Source organism: Dama dama, chromosome 5 (assembly GCF_033118175.1).
Source record: "Dama dama isolate Ldn47 chromosome 5, ASM3311817v1, whole genome shotgun sequence".
Classification (NCBI taxonomy): Eukaryota; Metazoa; Chordata; class Mammalia; order Artiodactyla; family Cervidae; genus Dama; species Dama dama.
In genome coordinates, this window is record NC_083685.1 from 99,616,183 (window position 1) to 99,623,522 (window position 7,340).

Consider the following 7,340-nt stretch of genomic DNA (forward strand, 5'->3'; position numbering starts at 1 on the left):
ACCTATCAAACAGGCTAAAGGTGAAGTCTAATTCTGTCTGGACTGTCGGGACATTGTGAAAAGGAATGTGAGCCATATCATATGGCTCATATCTACACATAAAGAGATACAGGGTCTTGGGAGTCTACAAAAACACTTTCTGGGAGAGAAAGCAAAAAGGTATAACTCTAAACCACCTGGAATTCTACCTCCTAGCAAACATTAGTACTGGTGTTATATATATTTTTTCTCTCACGTGATCCATTATACGTTGACATGAATGATTTTGCTGTGGACGATCTTCTTTGTTCAGTGTACTTGTGGACATTTTTGCATCTCATTAGATATATAGTATATAATATAGTGGTAGCTACCCTTGATTGCTGCTTATTATGTGCTGAGGTCTGTGCACTTGACATGTATTATCTCAGTTCTCACAATAGTGATTGTAAGTTAGGCATCATTATTGTTTTTAATTTACAGATGAGGAAACCAAAGCACAGAGGGATCAAGCATCTTGCCTAAGGTCACAAGACTAGTTTACTGGCAGAACAAGGACTATAACTAGATCTGTTTGATTTCCAAACTCATGTGATTTCTGCCAGGATGCTATTCTACAACAATGTTATGCAAACTTCTTTAGCCCTGGAATGCATTCCTTCAGGGACTTCTTCTGTAAGCCTAATATGTAAAACAAAATGGACTATACTGAATAGGAGTGGGAAGCTCTCAGTCTTACCTGTTCCTGTCCCTTGCTCCTCCCTGGCTGATAGTCCCCCCATACAACCCTCACCAACCAGAGGCAACTGCTGAAGCAGCCCAAGGAACCCCTTGGAATTGGGAAAGACCAGTTTGGAAAACACAGTCTGCATATTCTTTTAACAGACTTCACGGGATTCACTTTTATGGATATAGCATCATTGATGCAACCAGCTGCCTCCTGCTGTGAAAAGCAATCTTGATGATGCATTTTATACATAATCATGATTTTTTTTTCCTGGATACATTTCTGAAACTGAAATGTTTGGGTCAAAAATATGCCAATTTTGATACCAAAACCCCCTTGGGAAGATAAAACCACATAAATTCCCATATGCAAAACCAGGTTCTGCACATTCTCCCCACAACTAGATGCTACTGCTTAAAGCCAATTTTTGTCAATTGTATATGCAAAGGTACATTGCAATTGTTTTAATTTACATTTTTTGAGTTACTGAAAATATCAGACATTTTAAAGTTTGTTGACTAACTTACTTTCCTTCTTTTGTGCATATCCAGTTCATATTCTTTGCCTTTTATTTTTCCTCTACTGGGGCAATGGTCTTTTATTTTCTAGTTATAACATCTATTTTTAATGTAGCAATATATTAATCCTTCATATGTCACATAGAATATAAACTGTTAATATATTAATATACATATAGAATATGTCACATTGAATTCTACCTTTTATTTATGCTGTTTTTTTTAATTTAAAAGTGTTAATTTTTAGACCATAGGAGCAGATAAACATTCTTCTATATGTTTTAATTCTTTGATTTTTAAAAAATCTGAATTCTTTAGTCTGCTTGAAATTTAATTTGTTACATTATATAAGGAAGTGAACTAACTTCCTTCTATAACTAACTCACTGTATTTAATTTTCTTGTCTTATTGCAATGATTAGAACCTACTAGACTTATACTATATAAACTGCGTTGCATTATATATATTTTACCTGCAGAGATATGACTTGGTGTGGTGGTTCTCAACCTTGAGTGATGTTACCTCCTCAGGGGACACTTGGCAATGTGTAGAGACATTTTTGGTTGTTACAACTGTGGTGGGGAGGAAAGTGTGTGCTACTGGCATCTAATAACTGGTAACCAGGGATGCTGTTAAGCATCCTACAGTGAACATGACATTCCCCCACAACAAAAAAATTACTGGCCCAAAAACGTCAATAGTGCTGAGGTTGAAAAACCTCATGTTAAATAATAGCAGAATTAGCAAATCCCTTTTGCTTTTTGTACTTACTCCATTGCAAAGCAGAGTTTTACTTGTTAATGACAGCCTGCCTTATGGTCTCTGTGATGATCCCTCCGGAATGCCTCTGTAGATTTACTCTCTACCTACAGAAGAGAGATGCAGACAGTGCTATGAAGGATGTAGATGCCTCGGTCAACGCTGAGAAAAGGAGAAAAAAAAGCAATGCAGTCACGAGTAACACATGAGCAGTGTGTAGTGTTGGTTTTCTGTCTTGAGACCTCTGTGTTCCTCTGACAAGGATGAATAAGAGCCTCTTCAACTACCCTCCTGTTGGTTCTCTCTAGGGACTCACAACTTCCATCAGTTAGAGATGCATTCTTCACCTTTGTGTAGATGCTCTTCATGAAGACCTGAGTTCAAAACCCCAACCCCCTCACTTGCTGGCGGTAGGTATAAGACCCTGGGCAAGGTCCCTTCTTTGCTGAGCCTCTGAGCCTGTTTTCATAAAACATAACCTGGGATGCCATGAGGTGTACTTTCAACTTTATAAGTAGATGTCTGGCTCAGTATCTAGAATATATGTATGCGTGTATTTAGTCGTTAGGTCATATCTGACTCTTGTGACTCTACAGACTGTAGGCTCCCCAGGCTCCTCTGTCCATGGGACTTCCCAGGCAAGAATACTGGAGTGGGTTGCCATTTCCTTTTCCAGGGGATCTTCCTGACCCAGGTGTCAAATCCATATCTCCTGCATTGCAGGCGGATTCTTTATCATTGAGCCTCCAGGGAAGCCCCATCTGGAATATAGTGAATGCCTATTATACCTCCCCCTGGAGTCCCAGCCATGGGCAACTAATGCTGCTGATCTCTTCGTTCTTGGTTCTGAGAAAGGCAAGAAAAGCAACCTGTAGGCTGGTGCTCTGGCACAGCCCCTGGGACCCCAGAAGCCAAGAGGGACAAGTTATAAGCACTTGCACAGAGTGTTATTTTTTATATCTTTGCTGTAAACTATGAGATATGTCATTTCATTATTACCCTTTTCCAGATAAGGAAACCAAGGCACATAGAGGTTAGTACTCTGGCTAAGGTCACTGAGTCCTTAGATGGGGAAACAATGGAAACAGTGACAGACTTTATTTTCTTGGGCTCCAAAATCACTGCGCATGGTGACTGCAGCCATGAAATTAAAAGACGCTTGCTCCTTGGAAGAAAAGCTATGACCAACCTAGACAGCATATTAAAAAGCAGAGACATTACTTTACCAACAAAGGTCCGTCTAGTCAGAGCTATGGTTTTTCCAGTAGTCATGCTTGGATGTGAGAGTTGGGCTATAAAGAGAGCTGATGCTGAAGAATTGATGCTTTTGAACTGAGGTGTTGGAGAAGACTCTTGAGAGTCCCTTGGACTGCAAGGAGATCCAACCAGTCCATCCTAAAGGAAATCAGTCCTGAATATTCATTGGAAGGACTGATGCTGAAGCTGAAACTCCAATACTTTGGCCACCTGATGTACAGAACTGAATCTTTGGAAAAGACCCTGATGCTGGGAAAGATTGAAGGCAGGAGGAGTAGAGGACGACAGAGCATGAGATGGTTGGATGGCATCACCAACTCAATGGACATGAGTTTGAGCAAGCTCTGGGAGTTGGTGATGGACAGGGAAGCCTAGCGTGCTGCAGTCCATGGGGTCGCAAAGAGTCGGACACCACTGAGCAACTGAACAGAACTGAAGGTCACTGAGCTAGTGAATGGTGGAGTTGGGTTTTTATAGCTTGCCCATAATCAGTGGTAAAGAATCTGCCTGCCAACGCAGGAGACGTGGGCTCGATCCCTGAGTTGGGAAGATCCCCTGGAGAAGGGAATGGCAACCCACTCTAGTATTCTTGCCTAGGAAATCCTGTCGATAGAGGAGCCTGGTGGGCTACAGTCCTTGGGGTCGCAAAAGAGTCAGACATGACTTAGTGACTAGACAAGACCACATAATCACTTAGTCACGCTGCCTCCCCACCCTTCGTAGCTCCCGCCCCACAGCTGCTGGGCTGAAGGACCCCAGTCCAGCTACCCTGCCTCCAGGGTTCTTCCCATGACTCCTCTGGAGCCCCGAGCTTTTAGCCTGAAGCTCGGGAGCAGTGCTGAGTACGGGGTGGCTGCTAAGAAGAAGAGGATGGCATTTCATCTGAAGTCCTTGCTCACAGCAGCTGCCCGGGCTGCCACCAGTTGACAGAAAGAGTCCTCTGCTCAAGCGCCATCACCAGAGGGCCTTACGCTTCCCAGCACCCTGGAATGGCCCCACAGAGCTCTGATGGCAGCCTGCCTGGCTTCGCGGTCTCGGAAAATGTACTTAAACGCTCCATGCCTCAGCTGGCGTCTGGGAGGAGATTCAATTACATGGTAATGAGCCTGAATCCTGCAGAGCCTGCCTCTTAATCACCAGCTGGAAAATGCAACCATCTAAGACACAGGCAGGACACCCTGGCCACGACCTCACTAACCTAATCCTGTTAGCCTCCTCCGCTCCCCTTGGCTCAGCTGCAGGACTGCTAGGGTGACCTTCCAGGACAGAGGTTTCCTTGTCCAGGGATGCTGCATCTGGGTGGGCCGTGCTTTGGGCGTGGTGCAGGCCTGGCCATGGCAGGGATGGGTGGGGCAGGAGCTCTCCTGGCTGGACCTAGAGAAGGCCAGGGAGAAGGCTACATGCCCAGGTGGTACCAGCCTCCTTTTCTGCAGGAATCCCATTGTAGGGTGCTGTAGGGTGCTGTCTCCCTGGGTAGGGGAGTAGAGGCTGAGTTGGAACACACAGCTACCCCAGTCCCAACATCACTGGCTTCAACACAGGTGTGCAAGATGCCAGACAGGTGAGGGAGATGGGAGGTATCTGACTGTAGACTTGACTCTTAACCCAGTCTCCACCAAGCACAGAAAATGTTGTGTGATTTACCAGGTGACACTCTTAAGTTCAAGAAATCCAGTTGTTCCAGCTTTCTGTGTGGATGGCTCTGTGGTAGCCTCTTCCCTTGTGCCATTAATGGCTTGACCTGAGACCTTTCTGGATGCTGTAGTTCTCTGAGCTGAGAGAGCAGGAAGTGGGCTGGGGTCTGGCGGGTTTCCTGAGTTCTGATTTCTGCGATGATTTCAGTAAATGCAGAGGAGTCCCATAATCCTGGAGGGGCTGTAGAAAGCTGGGAATCTCCTGTTTAGGTTTGGGTATGAGTTAGTTGGAAAAGGGGAGAAGCCAATGACAACCCGCTCCAGTATTCTTGCCTGGGAAATCCCATGGACAGAGGAGCCTGGTAGGCTACAGTCCATGGGGTCACACAGAGTTGGACACGACTGATGTGACTTAGCAGTAGCAGTAGCAGTAATTGGAAAAGAGGGCAGGTACTAATGTGTTCCTTTGTTATTCAATTGTCAATTGTGTCTGACTCTTTGCAACCCCGTGGACTGTAGCACACTAGGCTTCCCTGTCCTTCACGATCTCCTGGAATTTGCCCAAGAATACATCCCTTATATTGTGTCAAGTCATCATACGTGTGTGTCTGTGCCTGTGTGTGTCTGGGTGTGTGTGTCTCTCTGCATCCCTGAGTATGTGTCTGTCTGCAAGTACCTGTGTGTGCTGAGGAGAAGGGCCTCAGAGGGCCGACTCTGGCCTCTGTGATGTTCAGAAGTCTTTGGTGTGTCTGGCGTTCTAGTGGCCATAAACTCTCTGAGATTGAAGCATGATGGCTTTCTCTCCTGCCGTGTCATTTCTCTAATGCCGTGGTTCTCAATCCTGGCTGCACGTTACTTCACCTCACCTGGAGAGCTGTGTAAAATACCGATTCCCCGGGTATCACCCCACACTGGTTAAATCAGAATTTCCGGACTCAGGACCTAGGCCCCACTGTGTGTCTGAAACTCCGCAGGTCACTCCAGTTGCAGCCAGGCCTGGGCTCCCCGGCTCGGAAAGCAGGGGAGCTGTGTGTCAGGAGGCTTCAGTGAGACAGGGGGACACAGTTTTGAACTTGGAGCCGGGACAGAGAGGGGGGCTGCCTTTCAGAGCTGGTTCCCTCGTGAAACCATCTAGGCTATTTTGTCTTTCTGGTCCTTAGTTTTTCCTTCATGGTAAGACAGGGATCATTACAGCTTCCTGCCTGCCTCCTCTCTGTGGTTTGAGGTCATTTATGTGAACGGGCTTTGAGATTCTGAAAGGTCACCCAAATGCGAGGAAACATTATTAGCATTATTTGTGTTAGCCCTTTGGAGAGATCGAAAGAGTGAGGCCAGAGGTGGGTGGGCAATTACAGCGAGATTGCAGTGAAAGAAACACTGCGGGCATGCACCCAGGTTGCTCTGTGATTTAGCTTTGCTGTTGTTGTTTAGTCGCTAAGTTGTGTCTGACTCTTTTGCAGCCCCGTGGACTGTAGCCCACCAGGCTCCTCTGTCCTCGGGGTTTCCCAGACAAGAATATGGGAGTGGGTTGCCATTTTCTTCTCCAGAGGATCTTCCTAAGCCAGGGGTTGAATCCGAGACTTCTGAACTGGCAGGCAATGCTTCACCATTGAACCTTGGATTTGGCTACTTGCAAGGCTTCGCTGGTGTCTCAGATGGTAAAGAATCTGCCTGCAGTACAGGAGACTCAGGTTTGATCCCTGGGTCAGAAAGATGCCCTGGAGAAGGGAATGACAATCCACTCCAGTATTCTTGCCTGGAGAATTCCATGGACAGAGGACTCTGGCAGGCTACAGTTCATGGGAGGGTGAGGGGGGCGGTGTCTCAAAGAGTCAGACACGACTGACTTGCTAACACACACACACACACACACACACACACACACACACACACACACACACACACACACACACACACACACACACACACACACACACACGGGAAGCCTTGCCAAGTAGTCAAATCCAGTTAACACCTGTGCTTATAATTCCAGGAACTGACACTAGGTGGTGCCTGATCTATGAGGTGAACAGGGAGGGTGTCATTTAGGGCTGGGTTTTGCCCCCTTTGATTACATTTACTGACATAATCACACCAGGAGAAGGGCTTGAATGCCCTTCTCATACTGTCATTGCACAATCAGGTGGTGGTCTTCAGTCTGCCCAGAGGCGCCTTCTTCGTTTCCTCCTCTCCTGAAACTTCTGGTAGCTGCAACACCGGCCCTCATTCCAGGGCCTGGAGTTGGCTCTGCCTGCCCGCCCAAGCTTCAGAGCTACATCAAAAAGCTTCGCTTGCTGGCAGCATCCCAGGGAGAGGCCCTCTTGGCTCCTGTGCAGACTTAATTAGCTCTTGAGCTGCTCCCCTGTCAACCTGGCCTTCTCTGCTCCTCCCTCCCCGCTGGCATTCAAGGGGGGAGAATCTTATTTCGTCTCCCAGGGGCCCGTTCCTTGCAAGTCGCTTTAGCTT